This window comes from Frieseomelitta varia, unplaced genomic scaffold (assembly GCF_011392965.1).
Source record: "Frieseomelitta varia isolate USP_RPSP 00005682 unplaced genomic scaffold, Fvar_1.2 scaffold_871, whole genome shotgun sequence".
Taxonomy (NCBI): domain Eukaryota; kingdom Metazoa; phylum Arthropoda; class Insecta; order Hymenoptera; family Apidae; genus Frieseomelitta; species Frieseomelitta varia.
In genome coordinates, this window is record NW_025110669.1 from 551,160 (window position 1) to 568,879 (window position 17,720).

General features: G+C 43.0%; 1 long non-coding RNA gene across 1 annotated transcript in view; it reads left to right on the forward strand.

The window, feature by feature from the left end:
* Positions 1-5,588: 5,588 nt before the first annotated feature.
* The window catches only part of LOC122536783, a 102,090-nt gene continuing 89,958 nt past the window's right edge, over positions 5,589-17,720 (forward strand). The window contains exon 1 of the long non-coding RNA XR_006308472.1: positions 5,589-6,439. This is a non-coding gene — a long non-coding RNA (uncharacterized LOC122536783). The remainder of the gene's footprint in view (positions 6,440-17,720) is intronic.

Sequence of the window (17,720 nt, forward strand, 5' to 3'; positions counted from 1 at the left end):
CCCGGGATCCCGACGATGTCGGAGACGTCGTCCTAATCTGAAGCGGAGCCGTTTAAACGCCGTGGTGGAACGCTGATCGACGGCCGCTTAAGGAGCCGTGATTTCTGATAGATTTGCTAAATTGCGAGCGATTCGATGGTGAACACCGTCGGGAAGCTTGCCAACCTGTCACGGATTCCGCCATCGCGGATCAATCTTGGAAAACTGTCGTTCCGAGTCTCTTCAACTGTCGTTGATCCAACTGTCGACTGATCGACGAGTCGGTTGAGAGGTAACTTGATTTTATTGCTATGTAAAACAGAAAGTCTTTTACTCAGGTACGATCTCGTACCTTTGCACGATATTTCGTGGGTGCGATTGACAAGCTGGTTTAGATTTTTCGTTGGAACGCTGGAAGAGTTAAAATTTATATTGGGTTTCATTCTCGCGGTAAGCGGTAATCTTTTTGTGTTTCCGACAAAGTAGTGCTTCTAACACTGTCAAACATTAATCGTTGACACTTTGGAAGGTCAGTTAAAAGAAAGCTTATTAAAGTTTGGATTTTTTTTTTCTTTTTGGTTTAATCTGGCTGTGAAAAGCAACGAGAAGACGTGTGTATTTTTCCGAGCAAATATGCTTTTTTTAATTCTGAAAAATGAAACAGTGAATTTTAGGAGAAATTATACAATTTTACATACAATTGTCCGCAAGATGAAAAAAAGCCACACGAAATAATGGACAATGTGTTATTGAATAAAATTTTCGTTATTTACAAAAAGGTGTCCATTATTTTATAAAAAATGCAATATCACTCGTGGAACAATATCTACAAAATCAAGCCATTTCGCGTATTGTTTCATGTTGGCCAACCCGTTTGCGTCACAACTTAAATTACACATTATATAGCTTATCAAATCTCATTTTAAATATTTACTATTCAATGAAATATCTTTCAAAGAATATTTTACGTAATATTATATGGGAAGCTCATGATCTGATCGGTGTAAGTTACTTTTGATTAAAAACAATTTATGCTATGAAAACTCCCTTCAATCGACAGAATAATTGTTATTATATCATATCATTGTAATATAATTATCAGAATATAATAACCAAAAGTATTAAAAACATTATCAAAACATATAGATCCTCAGAAATAATAACTAAATTGTTTCATCGGCTAACAATTTTAATAAAAAAAAAAATAAATTTGCGTGATACAAGCAGTTTTTTAATAACAAGTCACTCACGCTAAATATATTGATTAATATAAAGTATTCATACATTCCTATATATTAATAAATACAAGCCTGTATAAGACTTTTAATCGCAGGTCGCGAATTTTTATTTCTGCCGAATATTTCGCTTCGCGATGAATGGATTGATGAACAGGTATCATAGAAACCTCGGGCGCTAAATTTTACAAATTCTACAGCTTCGAACGTTTTGATTTGAGCCCGAACGCGAGTGTTATATAAATACGGATTGAGCTTGAAGCAACATTCAACGCGCAGCTAATGAAAGAATTTATGGCGGTCGATCTTGTCGAATGGGACAAGGGAGATTCGAGCCAGGTCACGTTTTACGTTGATCCTGCTAGCAGAGATTTTCTATGTGCGTCCGAGTCTCTATAATCTCTGGCGAATACACCGGTCGACGTTTTCGTTCTTTACGAGCTGCCTCGATCGAAACGGCGAATTATTTGTCGCTCGAAGCGCTGTGTCGCTCGTTAGAACGCGAGTCGAGAGTTGTCGCTTCGCAACGGAATGTAACGGGAAGCTTAACTGATAAGAGGGTTACGTAAGTGAAACGATATTAGAAGCATAATTCACCGTGTAATATTGACCCCACGTGGTTAAACGTTAACGTACTCCCAGCAGTGTACTTTTGCCAACGGGCGCTGTTGGTTGCGGTTCTAAATATTAGTTTCCAACTCGTTCCGCCCGACGACGGTGTATCGAAGAAAACGAGAACGAGTTTGTGCGTTGTAAAACGCACGACGACGACGAGGAAAATAGAGAGAGAGAGAGAGAGAGAGAGAGAGAGATCTAATTAACTATGATTGACGGGCAATTTATTCTGTTTGCACAATCCGAGGCGGCGCCGTCAATCACAACAGGCGTGTAACAGTCGCCTTTATTTTACTGTGAAACGCCACACGCCACACGGGATCAATATTACGAAGGGTATGTCCATTGTTAGACGGCCTATGGGTCTTGCATCGCGTCAAAGGGCGCATTTAATTAGCACCTATCGCGCCCCTCGATGCATCAGATCCCGCAACGCTTGTTTGATTACGCAGTCGCGATACCCACGACTAGCTAGTGGAACGACAAGGTAATTGCAAACGGTTGCAGCGGTTTGAAAAATCGTCGGCGATGAAAGCGATCAGAATTCGCGAAAGGCAGGGTCGTTAAGCCGTGTGTGTCTGTCAGCTCTGTAGGATACTCGTTTTTGTCGTAGATTTCTTTATCGACTCTTCCGCGGGAGATGGTAATCTCTCTCTCTCTCTCTCTCTCTCTCTCTCTCTCCCGCGTTCTGAATTTCACTCCACGAACCAAAGGAAGGGCGAATCGAAAGTAAATAACGCGAGTGTATCGCGCGATCGACGTATCAACGAAAGATAAGGCGAGATAAGGGGAGACCGGATGTGGGAAACGAAAGACTCAAGCGAGTGTCTGCGAAGGTAACTACGTAGATTTTGGGACTTTCAAACGATAGTTTCAAACTATCGTAATCAACTCGTCCTTCTTTCTTAAAGTTTCTCGTTCTCGGGGCAGAAATCGTGGAACATAACGAGGAGTAGAAATCCCTAAAAGTCGGAAACATCGGGCGACGAGGAGGAAACGAGTCACGTCGGATGGAGTGTTTTGCTTTCCTGTTGCTCGATCGATGGCTCGAACAGTGTCTCCTGGACGTGGGACGTCGACTCTTACAAAAGATACGACAAATAAGAGTGACAAAGGCGTCGCGAGGCACCGTGTACACCGTGCGCGCGGCAATGCCGACAGCGCGCGATCAGACCGGTTTGACGTTCCCCTGTGGAATACGTGGTTGAATTTCATTCTGCTACGTGACGTTTTCTGTTTCCGCCTATTGTAAACGCTCCGTTCCGTATCGCGTTCAGAAGGCGCGGCTCGGTCACTCGGATTCTTAGTCTTGCACTATCGGCTCGAAAATTCATGGTCGTTCCACGATTGAAAAATCCACGCGATCGGGCGTGTGTGTATGTGTGTGTCGCGGAAAGAAAAACTTCACATTTCGAAAGAGGTATCCGAGACAATTTCTCCCGGCTTCTCTGCTCGCTTTAATAAGGGAATCGGCCAGACGTTGCGAGGCTGTTTACCGCGATTTGGTATTCTTATCTCAATAATGTTCCTTATTTGCGCAATATGGTAAAACGGCGGCCAGAGAGAGGCGTGCCCAGAAAGTTTTCATTTCCTCCGTCGCCGAGGAGAAATACGATTGTATCTTTGAGTAGGCGAGTAAAAAAGAATTTCATTTCCTCTCGTAAACCGCCCCCCTACCCTCTCTCTCTTTCTCCCCCTTTTCTCCCCCCCCCCATCTACCCACCCCCGGGGACAAGGAAAGCTATGATATATGCCTGCGCGCGGCGGAAACAAGTTTCTTTGAGCGAACTTACGGGGCTGAATCTGGGCCAGCCGGTATCGCGTTCGGCACAGATTTCAGAAAAACGTACGTAAGAAAGGGGAAGAAAGACGACGGATGCGTCCTTTGGAACGCTTCTTGCACAGTTTGCTACTTAACTGAGGTAAATGGGAACTCGGCGGCGTACGTGGAGATCTCCTTTTGTCTCCTGCCGTTGCAAGCTTCGTCGAGAGATTAACGAAATTAAAGAAACCGAATCGTCGAGAGAATTTTTGAGACACTATAGTTCAAATGGAGTCCAAACTTAAACCTGTTTGGATTACCCGCGACGACGATTCGGAATACCAACTGCAAAAACGGACGCCGTTTAAATAAAATAGCCCTGACGGAACGTCCATTCAAGATTCAAGAAAACGCAATTTATCCTTTCATTCAGGGAACCTACACCATCGTTCGAGTTCGTTTCAATTTTAATATCCGTCATCCCGCGGCAGTAACGCGATCGCGGAACCGATATTACCGCGAGGTAGTTCGGCGAATATAATTCAACTAGTCCATTCCGCGGCGCGGTAACTCGTAGCCAACGGCGAAGAAAAGAGAGGCGCGAGGATAGCTGCAGTCCCCCCTCCCATGGAGTTCTGTAAAACGTAAACGACGAAGGTAACGAGGATGGAGGCGGTGTGGAGCGCGTCTGGCCTGCGAAAGAAACGCAAGAAGTAGGAGAGAGAGGTCGAGGTTTCAGCGAACATCTGCCAAGCAGGCTGATTTCCAGCCGACGATAAGACGGCTGGAAACGCGGCCGAGCCGGCACACACAACCGCGCCGGAATTCATTAGTTAATCCTGCACGGGCAGCGCCATTTTCCATGGACCCTCCTCGTTTCGCAGAGCTCGCGAGCGCCGCGTCGGGGATTGTTGTCGTTGAAGAATTCAACGCGACGTTGCCCGCGTTTCGAATGGAAGAGGGAAAAATGTTTCCTAAGGACGGCCCGGGGGCGCGCGAAAGCGCGATCTTGAGGGAAGGTTGCCCTCCTCGAGCGTGTCTTCGCCCCGAGAGTGTGATCAATTGTCCGTCGTGCCAACGAAATTCGTCACGTGAAGGATGCACGTGAATCGACAACGCTATTTGCTTCATTCTCCGGTAAATATTGCTTATCTCTGAAAAGAGAGAAAAAGAAACGAACGGAAAAGAAATGAAAAGAAGACTGAATGGAGAGACTGTCGGACGAGTTACGTCTCTCGTAAATGGAGTTTACTCGTTTCGCGATAACGCGGCAAGGGGCGCGATAACATTGATAGTCTCGCGCTTATTACGTGACAACGTACACGTTGCATAACGTGCGATTTTCACCGCGCGTAGAACGGGAAATAGAATATTCGACTCCTCGTCCGACGATCTTATCGATGATTTCAGCGTCGTCGATCGATCGAATTCTCGAACGCGTTCAAAGCGATCCGAAAAACGAGTGCGTGCGTACATACGTATCCAGCTAGCCTGCAGGCGGTCTCTTAACAAGCTGTTTCGTTCGTCTCTCACGTACGAGTCGCTCGTAGGTATTCGCGAGGCCCGCAATCGGCTCGCCGCGAGTGCAAGCGCGTAGTACATCAATATGAGGATCGCGAGAAGAGATGCGTTTGGGCGCGACCGCGTGCCGCGACCGATGCTCCGCGCATGCGTCGCATTCCCGTTCCGTCTGTCTCTGTCGCACGCGCAGCGCGTGCGTGCTCCTCTTCCTCGCTCTTGCTCTCTTTCACTGCTCGACCAGACACTGGTGGGGATGGTCGACGTCGGTTGAAGTTCGCGGGGCGACGCGAGGGGCGAGCCTCGCGGCCGAATAGTGGGGAGGAAAGGGTCGCAGGGGCCGAAGGAGAAGCGCGTGCATGTCTGTGGAGGGGGGCGGCGGAAGGGCCGGAGAGTCCGGCGGTTGAGTGAGGCTGCTGGTGGGGGGACCCCGCTTGTCGGGCGATGCCACTCAACCGAATCCCCGCTCTGTCCTCGCGGCAGTCTGACGCCGGTCGCGCAGTCAGCATGGCTGGATTTTCTCGCAGTTTTTCGCCGGTTCTACCGTGTTCTACAGGCGAGCGCAGTCGGTCGTGTACTCGCGTCGCGGTGGTGCGTGCCGTCTGAGTGTGATCGTCGTCGTCGTTGTCGTCGTGGTCGTCGTGGTCGGAACTGTTCGAGACGATCGTGCGTCGGTGAACGCGTGCCTTTCCGACCGAGGGGAATCGAGAGCCGAGAACGAGCGCGAGCGAAAGAGACGCCAGACACACTCGAACCTAACCTCCAAAGACAAAGATGAGCCGAGACGTAGCTCTGCTGGTTTCGCGGTCGCGGTGACGCAGACTCTCGTCTATTTCTCGTATCGTTTGCAGCTCGTACCTCGTGGCATTTATCGAGACGGATAATGTGCCTGGTTGTCGCGTTCTCTTCTTGGTTCATTGTCTCGGTGTTGCGCGTAATATCGCGGTTCTCGTCGTGATCGCGCCTAAAGTGCCTCGCGTGACAGCCGTGCGTGCGGAGGAACGAGACGAGGACGGAGACCGCGAAAAGAACAAAAGAGAAACGGAGAAACCACTGTGCGTCCTGGTGTGAACGATTCGGTAACATTCCGGTCCCCGTGTTAACGTGCGAGAGGAACAGAGAATCTTTGGAGCAGGAAGGCATCCGGTGAAAACAGTGAAGAAAGAGAAGAGAAAGGACGTCTTGGCCATCGACGAACAAATCTTCACACTCAACAACGAGATAAATATTTCTCAGAAAACTGTTTCGTCGTACGTTGCTCGTTGGTGTATTTGTTTTGGAGTAGCGCCTCAACCATTCGTTTCCACGAATCGACTGTTTCCCTTCGCCGGTAAGTCGTAAAGCTATTCATCGTTGTCCTCTGTCATTGTTGACTGCGAGAGTTACAAAGAGTGAAAAGAAGAAAAAGGAAAATGGTAGTATCGATGGGGGGAATGTTTCCGCGTTTCGCTCGTGACAGAGAGGATCGCCTGCTGAGACGTCTTTACACTTTATGTACGACGTCTGGCCGTCGGCGTAATTCTCGCTCGGCAAAAAGAGACGCGAGCCATGTGTGTACGTCGGCCCGGCCGGAGTGTAAACAAGCGCGGTCCTTTTAAATGTCTACATATCGTGCTCCGTTGTTATCTGTCTGACGCAATTTCGTCCCGGTTTCCTCGTTGAAATTTATTCCCAGAAATTATGAGCGCGTGTCGAGCTCTCTCTCTCTCTTTCTCTCTCTCTCGGTAGTTGGCCTTTGTGATCGTTTGAATATTCCTGGGGGCTTAACTCTTCCCAGCTCCAAATCCCGTTCGGCATTCTATTTCAAGTGGTTCACATTCAATAAGGTATTTCCGATGGTTGTTTTACAATTTAATTGTACTTCCGTATCTTCGTTAACTGTGGCATACGTCTACATTTGTGGCAACGTATTGTTGTTGGATTAATACCTATCGTTCGTTGTCAATTTGTTTGTGTAAATAATCCTACCGACAGTATTACAGTTTAATTTGAATCTTATTTAACCTCTTGCGGTGGAATGACGCACGTCGAGAATTGTTTGTCTCAAAGTTGCAATATTTTCTGAGTTTTAAGAATACTTTGAGTATAACGCAGGGAAAACTTATAGTAATAAATTATAATAATTTATAGTATGTCGCTAATGACCTCGCTGTCGATGCGACATTAAAGAAAAATAGAAGAAGAAGAAGAAGAAGTAATAAATTTATATTTATAGTATATTTATAGTAATAAATTTATTACTTCTCAATTTCCATCCAATGATATCATATCGACGAGTTCAAAAAGAAAGCGATTATTAAGCGAAATTATTGTATACTGTTTGGTCACTCGTTATGGTCCGCAATCGGTTGCCAGCGCAAGTGGTTAACGCAGAATTGTCATTCATTGCAATTATTTTTACGAAGGACTTTCGCTACGAAAATTTTCAACACTCGTTTATGGTAATATAAATTAGTAGTCAGATTTAATAATACTAGTAAAAAAAAAGTTGATCGCGTGAAAAATATCTTTTTATGCAAACGGAATATTCATGAATTATTGTACGTTTATTACAAAAATGCAGATTAGATTTGGTAATCAGGTTCATAATAAATACTCGTACATAGTTCATTCTTTTTTTCGCAAAAGAAAAACAACTACGTTGTTGCATTTGATTTTTTTATAATTAGACCAGGAAAACCTTGGAAACCGCGACGCGTATGATCGCGATCACGTGTTTAATATTCACAATCGTTTATTTGAAAACGCGTGACTGAACTAGCAAGAAAACGGATTGCATCTCGTTGCATCAGTCTTTATTATTCTGAAATTACGTATTGGATAATGTGCGCAACAGTTCGATTAGTTCGCAGAAAAATATAGTTATGCAAAAGAATTGGTAATACAATGCCACGCGTGTGTCGCATAGATTATCGCTGCCTCGTAGATAGAACTTATCGCTCGAATTACGAACTTACATGTAATTCTCATGGCCGCGAAATCCCTACACGTGTTGAAATGTTCAGGTATCGAAATCTGAGGCTCGAGATATCGTAATCAAATGTGCAAAATCTTTCGTTCACGGTGGTGAAATTGGAATTTCGTTTACTCGTTCTTATTACGTGCCTGTAAATGATAAATTGAAATACGTACAGTTTACGGAGAGATATAATTTCAGGATTTTTAATAACGTTTTAATAACGTTTGAAATGAAAGGATCGTCGAAAGATAAAGCGTACAGAAATATTTGGTATTTGACCTATCTTCTTTTACATTTTTGCATTGTAATGCGGGTAATTCTTACGTTGTGAATCGGAGTTAAATTATTCACAAAAATGACGCCGCAATAGCGTTTGTAAAGCTTGTGAAATTGAAGATTTATTGAAGCGAGGATATAATTACACGCGGCAGTGATCATCCATTAAAAAAGCGCAGCGATATAAAGAGTAGATAAATTTATGTGTACACGTTCGTTCCAGCCATCAATTTTACCTCTGAACGATTGCCATTTTCTTCCACGTTTGCTCGTATCTTTCCCTCGGATGGATTAAAGCTAAAGAGAAATAGTTGGAGGAAGAATAACGAAGCGATTGACGATCTCTTCGCCTCGTTGTCTCATTTTTTTTTCGCCAATTTGTCACAAAACTCCCGAACGCCCACGCTTTTTGTTAATAAAATCCAATGAGTCCAACTTCTCTCTCTAATTTTTCGTTCGATGGTTGTTTCAATATTTTCTGAATCCCAAAAACTACCGCCCATTTGTTCCACGCCTAGGCAATGAAAGCCTAAAAACCGAGTTTTCCAAGTGTTCGAAGCGGCGAAGAAAGAAAGCCAAAGGTGACAGGGAAATTTAAGGTTTTATGGAAAACCGAGTTTGCCTGTTTCTTCCATCGGCGTACGAACGGAGTACGAAAACCTATTTCTCCGAAAGCGTATTTCTTAGAAATTGTTTCCCTTTCCCTGTGATTCGAAAACCAAGAAAAATATCCGGGAGAAACCTGCCGTTTTGTAGAACTACCGACGGCTAAAGTATAATATTCATGGCAAAGAAATTAAAGTGCAATGTACAAGGAAAGATTGATAATACATTTATTTTATTAAAAATCATCGAATGTCAAAAAATATATAAAATATCCATAGAAAATTATAAATTGATCATTTGAACCAACTGTGTCAGAAGCTTTAGCATTAAAACTCGCATCTGCGTGAAACGTAGACTTTCCTTTTTGAATCATAGCACTGTAATCTCGTTTGCTCGTTGTCTCTGAGCAAAGAGACAAATAGCAACGGTGCGTCGTACGATCCGCAATTATTAAATCTCCGATCAGTCACTGGTATCCGAGCATCGATCCATTAAAGAAAACCAGCTCTTTGAAAAAAAAAAAAAGAAAGAAAACAAAAGAGAGGAAAAGGACTGAGAGATAAAAAGAAAAAAAAAAAATTCACCGTGGAACAACGTTCCGCGTAACGCGGTTCAATTGAACGTAATAACGCGATGCTCGGAGCCATTATCTGCTAGAAACACGGATATTAATTTCGTTATTAGACCCTCTAGCCTGGCCTCGGCTCTTTCTCCCGTTTTCTTCAGGTTGTTGCCACGTTTTTAAGGTCAGACGTTTCTTTCCCTTTTTTTTTTTTTTTTCTTTTTTCACCCAGCCGAGATGTCCGTTCATTAACGAGGGAACGGTTTCACGATGGCCGTTTTGTATTTTTCATGGAAAAGTAGAATGAGGAGGGGATGGTGGTGGTGGTAGTGATGGTAGAGTCTTTGAACGTCGAGATTAAAGAGTTTCGTTGCATTCGTTGCCGGGGCCCTTGGCAGGCTCCTTTTACGAGCGTCGCGAGACGTCGCGCTGCCACGCGAAAATGACAATCTGAATGCGAAATTAGGCGTGCGACGCTTTAATGCGGGACACACGCTATGTCTTCGGCTATGAAAGATGCATCAGAAGAACCGGGCATAGAAAACTCTCCGGGCTCGGCGCTGTGTGCGTGCGCGTCTGTGTAAAAAAGACCAGAGAGGCAGAGCCGAACGTATGCGTGCTCTCTCTCTCTCTCTCTCTCTCTCTCTCTCTCTCTCTTTCTCTCTTCTATTTCTTTTATGGGTGGAAAAATCGCGGAAAAATCGACGAAGCACCGTTCGTGGAAGCTTCTTTGGCCTTTTGTTGGCCTCTCGAGTGTGTCTGAGGAGCGTGTCGAAGTTTACGCTCAGGTTTACGCCAGTCGATTTTTGTTACGCCCAGTCGTAGCTAGCCGGCCTGGTATGCCCTGCTGCCTCTCGTTCCGGGCAACGTCGAGGTGTGTTTTCAGGTGTCGTTTGTTTAAGTTACACGGCTCTTAGCTGTTGATCTAACTGCGAGATGCGAAGGTCCCTAGAAATTCCCCGATAGCTCCACCACCGACGGAGCCGTAAAAGCTTCAAATCTGGTTCTCCAGCACTGTTGTCTTTCATCGTTGCTTCTTACCTGAGCAACGGCGACATCGAGGAACGATATCCTTGAAATCCTGTTCGTCGCAGGCTACAATTTGGTAGTCCTTTCTCTGCGAAAACAGTAAACTGTTGTATTTACCGTATTTTGCAAGTGAACAATTCTAGATTCGGATTTTAAATTTGCCATAACGTTGTTACGTTGTAAGGGTGGAATATTACGGAACTTTTATTCAAACGAGACGAGACTCCACTCGATAACAAATGTTGCAATGCTGGCTAAAATCTGCCTGCGGATCCTTTGGTCCCTGGCCAAAGTACCTTGTGGCAAATTCTAAACAACGTTGTATACTCGCATCAATCTTCGAGATTATTTCTCTCAAATCTAAATCAAAAAAAAAAGAAAAGAAAAAAAAAAAGAAAAGAAAAGAAAATATTCCATCCAGATTCAAAGAACAAGACCCGAACGGCGTGTCAAAAACTTTCTGAACAGTGAAATTTAACCAATCGGAGCGGCGGAAACGGGTGTAAAAGTCGATCGGAGAAGTTCGGTCGGTTCGAAGGCCATTCTCGGGGTGGTTAGGTCGGCTTTAAACAGCGCTCGCCTTTAATGCAGCCTCGGCCCGGGATCTACACTACGCGGCGATGTAGTAAAAATTCCACATCTGCGGGATGGAGGGTGGATCTGGTCGGAGAGAGAGAATGCTAATAGCAAGGCGCGGAAGGGAACTTTAAGACATCGTTTGTAGCCGGGAAGGGACGTTCTAGGCACGGTATTAAATCTATTTCCCTTCTGTTCCCCCCTCCCTCCCCCTTCCTCCCTCCCCCCTCGCGAAGTAACGACGCGGAAGTACCATCAAAGATTCAGTGGCTTTCGAATCATCCCCGAAATAGATGATACGTACGAGACAAAACGCGAGACGTTAACTACCACCTTTGCGGCCTTTTGCGGCACCCTTTCGCAATTTGTTCCCGTGAATATAAAGCAGCTTGTTAATAATAACGCGCGTATAAATGCGCGGTACAGAAACACAGTTCCTTGTTCTGAGAAATCCTTTTAAAAACCTGAAAAGTATCTTTTCTTCGTTCTTTCTCGTCTCTTTGATGAATGTTTTCACTGATAATTGAAGGAGTTAGTTCTGCATTTTTTTTCTTTTCTATCTAGGTTTTTGAAACACAGAATTTCGCAGAATTTGAAACGATTTTTTTCCGTGAATCGTGAAAATTTTCCTCCCATCTCTCTGATTTGTGCGTTGAAATAACAGTGTCTTATTATTAATTCAATCATTAATTTAAGCAGCATTCATTTTCGCAAAAAATGAGAGGAAAAAGTCATCGACGAGTTTTTCCAATGGCGTGTTTAATACGTCCGGCCACGATCGTCGAACGATATTTTTTTTTTCCTCGCTTGTCGTTTTACAAGCGTTTCAGATCTTATTTGTTTATCGCTCGCGTTTTAATGAACCAACGGGAGCCGGCCGTTCGCTTCATAGGATTTTCCCCCGGGTGGCTACAGAAATTCGCGCTCGAATTGATACTGTTCCACTTGTTTTTGCGCCGCATCACCCGGTATAGTTAACAAAAACAAGAGAACGGAGTGGCGGCTATAAAACGAGCTACGTGCGCGCAAAGTTTGCCGTGGCAGAACGTCGTCCGGCAACGGATTCAATTTGACGGAACTGAAATTCTAGCCAAAAGCAAAGCTTGCCACGGCAAGCCAACAAGAAAAGAAAATACGTACGTGTATCGCCAGGAATGCGAAAGTATTTCAACTTCCAGCTCGCCGCAGGGGAAACTCTTGCCCCCGTATCGAAATTGCACAAATTTTGAAATTTTATCAACTCAACTGGTCACGATTACATTGGTGCATAAAAGTTACGAGATATTCACTGCAGTGATACATATATTTGTATGTTAAAGTACTTGAAACTTTGTATAAATACGGCAAAAGTTCGTGAACTAGTAATTAACATAATTTTTCTTATAAAACAGACTAAATAGAATAACTTTATATTTGTTATTTACCATTTCTTAATTAATGAAAATGAAAATTTCATAGCTGCATTGCATTTTATACGTCTTTTAACAGTTTATCTGGTTTTACTCACCCTTGTGAGGCAAAACAGGGGAGATATTACACTTCCAGAAAATTTTATTTTTCTGTGAGTCGTACAATTTTTTCCAAAAAGTTTGGTCGTTTTCTTATTGTATAAGAGATTTAGCTTCATCCGAATTTTTCTTTTTTTTTTGCTACCTAATATTTTGTTACGAGCTAAATACATTAAGTACCCGGTTTCACCCTACTTTCGCCTGTAATATACAGAGTGTTTCGTAACTTGTGGAATCCACTTCGGGAGCTGATTGTACGCCTAAAAATAATGAAAAAAAGTCATATAAATATATGTCCCATCTGTCTTCGTTTATGAGATATAATGAATTTTCTGTTTTAATTACTTTTACAAAAGATGCTCGAAATGACCAGCTTGCATTTGAAGACAAGCCTGCACGCGTCTTGTCATTCATCTGGTTACTCTCTCTATCATTCCTGCTGTTTCTCGAATTTGTCGAAAGCCTTACTCTACTCTATTTCGTAGTATTTCAGCATTTTCAATCGATGTTGCGTATACAATAGATTTTAAATGTCCCCCACAAATGAAAATCTAACGGATTCAAATCCGGGGAACGAGCAGACCATGCAATAGGACCTTCACGACCAATCCATTTATTTGCATTTATTTGCAAAGTTTCGGTAAGTCCTTGTACTCGCTGAAAATGGTACGAGTATAATTGCTGTTCTCGCAAAATTCTCCACACTGTCACGTATGCCGCAGTTTCCATTCTTGCTATTCTTCGAGTACTGTCTTCAGTATTCCTTTCAACATGATGGAGGACACGCTCTTAAAATTTCTATTAATCGGTCTACTAGTGTGTGAACTTCTTCTCTGGAAGCAACCAGTCTCTCGTAGAAGTTCGTGTGTTCTTTGAAATGTTTTCTTGTTTGATATACGCCGATTGGGAAAATATTCCGAGTATAAACGTTTTGCTTCACTTGCATTACACATAGCGAGAGCCGACACATCAGATGCATATCTGTCATTTCTAAAGTAGAACAATGTTCCATTATCGCTTCAAACACGATCTTAAACGACATGCATTACGATTATTAGTAAGAACTGAACTGATTTAGAGAGTATTGCGAAATTTGCTGAATCTTCAAACGAAAGTCGCACGAAAGATATCAAGTAAGTATTATTTGTAAACAGTGCGAATTCTTGCTTACGAACTATTGCTGTCTACGGAAAGAGAGGTCGGACAGAGAGTTTGCTCTGTTTATAAAATTCATTATATCTCATAAACGACATACATTTATATATTTATATTTTTTTCATTATTTTTAGGCGTACAATCAGCTCCCGAAGTGCGTCCCACTATATTATACTGGTTGTTACGAAACAGCCTTTATAATATATTCGTGAAAGGAATTCGAATAATTTCGTGGATCGATTCTTCGTTAACTATATACTTCGTTATATTTATTCTAGCGCGTTGTCGATATTTAGAAGGTTTATCCAGAATTTAGTAGAAGTATCGATCAACGGCACGGCAATAAAGAGAATCGTGGACACAGTCGAATTTACTATTTGCACACGTGGGATCAAAGTTTTATTTTAATATGCTTGCCCGGTGTATCCCGAACGGAAGTCGCAACTACCGGCGAAATCAATTTCGAAATGAAAACCGTTTGCGTCGCGACGCCTGCAGCGTCGCCGAAATCCAAACACTCGCGATCGCTGTTCTAAAACGCAAACTTCGCCCGTTTAATAGAAAACGAAGGGAAAAGTCCGGGGGCGACCTTACTCCGTCGCGAACCAATTTTCCATCGGGATTGCGAGCCGGGAAGATTCGCCGTTTTTCTCTCGCAAACAAACGAAATTGCAATTGGCGTGCACGACGCGACAAATGGGTACGCGTTCAAACGTACTTGCAGCGAGAGCTGATCTTTCGAAGTAAGAACGAACGAACCTTGAATATCTCTCTTTCACGAACGATTAGATGAGCGATCGTCGAATCCATCGAACGCGACCCTATTAACACTGAACGCCTTGTTAAATGGCCGGTTTAACTATCTAATTTGAAATTCTGCATTCGTTATTACTTGTTTGCTCGTCTAAAACCGGAGGCTGAACTTTTGTACCCTACGTGCCAATTTTTTTTCTCGAAGTGAGCTTCGATGGACTGATAAATTATTTTAACAACAAGAATTATTTTATTATACAGTTACTTTATTATTTTTATAACTTTATTATTTATATAATTATTATATTATATAGTTATTTAAAAAAAAAAAAAAAAACAAGAACGCATTTATAAATAGTATATATGTAGGAAGGACATTAGAAAAAAAAATAACTCGCCTTTTAATGAGATTTATTTCACGTTTTTCCTTCAATGTGAACTGTTTTGTATGCATTTTTATCATCTAAAAGTCACTTTGCGCGTCGTTTCCTATATTAATAATCTTGTGAAAGGAGAATTTGTATTTTGTCATCGGTCGTCAGACTGCTAGGACAACAGGTATATATAAAGTGTCGGTGTAACACGTTTAGCGTTAAACTCGTTAGTTTGAATCACCCTAACGCAACCGAGACTCCGTGCAAGAGCCCGAGAGAAAGCGAAAAGCAAGAAGCATTTATTTCGCCTGGCCTAGTGACCAATAAGCGAGCCTAGACGGCGACGTTCTTAATGCGATATTCGTGCCAGCGTCACCGTGAATTACGTTCGACCCCGATAACCTCGCCTCCGGTCGCGTTCGTTCTCAATGAAAGGCGACGGGCGAACGCTCGCGATCCGCGTAACGAGTTCCTCTAACTCTTGATGGCTTGGTGGATCTTGGGATAGTTGGGATCGATATAGCTGGGCGCATTCCACACTATCGACCTTAATCCTTCGCGAGCAACTCTCGTCACCCGAGACAAACGGGATTTATCGAATGAAATGCGAAATTGAACGGTGGGGAAATATGAAATGCAAACTTGATGGATGGAAGTTGAGGATATGAAATGAAATAATGAGCGTGGAATCGTGACGTTTTTTCATGCGCGTGTTGGTTTGTAATTTCCATTGAAAAATGTGTTTGCGTTTATAGGGTGGGCCGAAAGTTTTTTCCCCGCATATTTTTTTTTTTTTTTTAACAAAACATGAAAATGCGAGGAAAAATTAATTTTATTGACTTGAAATTAAATTCAGGTGTTCAAACGTGATCTTTTTCGTTACGTCTTGAAAATTATTTCTTTCTAATCGGTTGATCGCCGAAGCGTTCACAAATTAATTAAAAGATAATAAAAAGAGTTACGCATTCATTTTAATAGCAAGTGATTTTTCACCCTATATACACACACACACACACACACGTTTCGTCTTCTCTCTTAACGCAGACTCGTTGTTAGTCTTGCTTCAATTGTGCTTAATTACAGCGTGCCTTCTCGTCAACGAATTTTGCACGATCGAGTCATTTATATATCGAACAATCGTGGAGCTTGCCGAGAATTTCTAATTGTTTTCTTTTTTTCTCTGTCTACCAAAGGAGCGTGCGTACCAATCCTCGGAACAGGGAATATCGTTCGTCGTTGGAAACACATTGAGATTCTCACGAGAAACGTCAAATTTCTCTCTCCACGGTACTTCAAGTCGGTCTTCGAGCCTTCGGTACACACTTTCGTTCCACGTGTTCCATCGTTTCGCGTGTTCGATCGTTGGGTAAATACAGCCGAGGAAGCTCTCGTGCGCAAGGGGGTTAATAACCACGTCGCTGTCACTGTCTCCCAGTCGGTTGCGCGAGAGTTTGCCTCACCGCCGCGGCAACTCTTGCGAGTTCCGTTATCGATGCACTCGAAAGGTTCGCGGCAAATTATCCCCCTCATTCACCCGTAGAGACCGGGATTCGACGGTTCGCGTGTGCCCCCATCGAGCTCGAAACGGAGTCGTGCCTCGAGTTTTCCCCTTCCGAGTTCCGGAAGCGACGAGTTCTTTGTCACGATGCGTGCACCACCGCGCCCTTTGTCGGCCGATCTCGCTCCACGTTCAGAAGCTGCTTGCCAAGTTCCATTCAACTTGTCACCCTTGCTACGTGGAAGCGTATTTCGGAACATTTCGGAAAATTTTTACTTAATTTAGTATCGACGTGATGTGCGCGAGTTTCTCTTTTAGGAGGTGGTCAATATCTCTTCTTTTTCCAAGTTCGGATCTGACAGGTCTTTAAGCTTTTGCCGAGGGCTAAGAAACGGCTTGAATAAAATTAATTCGAGAGACGAGGACGGGTGTGTTTTTTTAAACTAGACTCTTCCTCGCTTAAAACTTCGCTACGTTTCGGCTCGATTAATTGCTGTTTGACCCTTTAACAGTTTAGAGCGTCTGGACGACGGCTGTTACATTAACAGCTCGGCTATTCCGCGTCTTGAACACGTATTACTTGAGAAACATGTAATTCGTGTTTTTGAATTAGTTCAGAAACGTTAACAAGCATGTGCACATTGTGAAACAGAAACGTTGAATATTTCAAGATCTTTTCAGAATTCCTCAGTCTTAATCCCTCGACGTACGAATTATGTAAATGAAATCCGACACGTACGAATTCGAAAAATGATATTTATTATTCATTCAAGTCGGTAACTCAGAATATAAAATACCTGGAAAAATATTTTTTTATATTCTCATATAGGTATCAACCTGCAAACGTTTCGTCATTGTCTCGACTTTAACTTAGGAAACGCATGACGTCGTTATATGTCAAGTTAACATCTTGCGCTGGAATGACGTACCACGCACGTCGAGAATTTTTTGTCCCAAAGTGCAACATTTTCTCAGTTTTAAGTATATTTAAATGTAATCGAGGCAAAACAAATGACAAGTTTATTACTTGTTAATAATTTCTGTCCAGTGACATCATACCGACGAGTTAAAAAGAAAAAGAAAGCGATGAATACAAGCGATTGTATACGATTCGGTCACTCGTTATGGTCCGCGAAAACCAGTCGCCAGCGCAAGTGGTTAGAATTAATCTGTATTGTCAAAGTTTTATTATTAGATCAATTTAACTTTCGATCAAAATATTTTTAATGGAAACCAGTTAATAACCACTGCGATCCATTCGAACTAACCGAATGCGTCCCTCGGGCGTTTCAGAGACCCATCGGATATAGTAGAA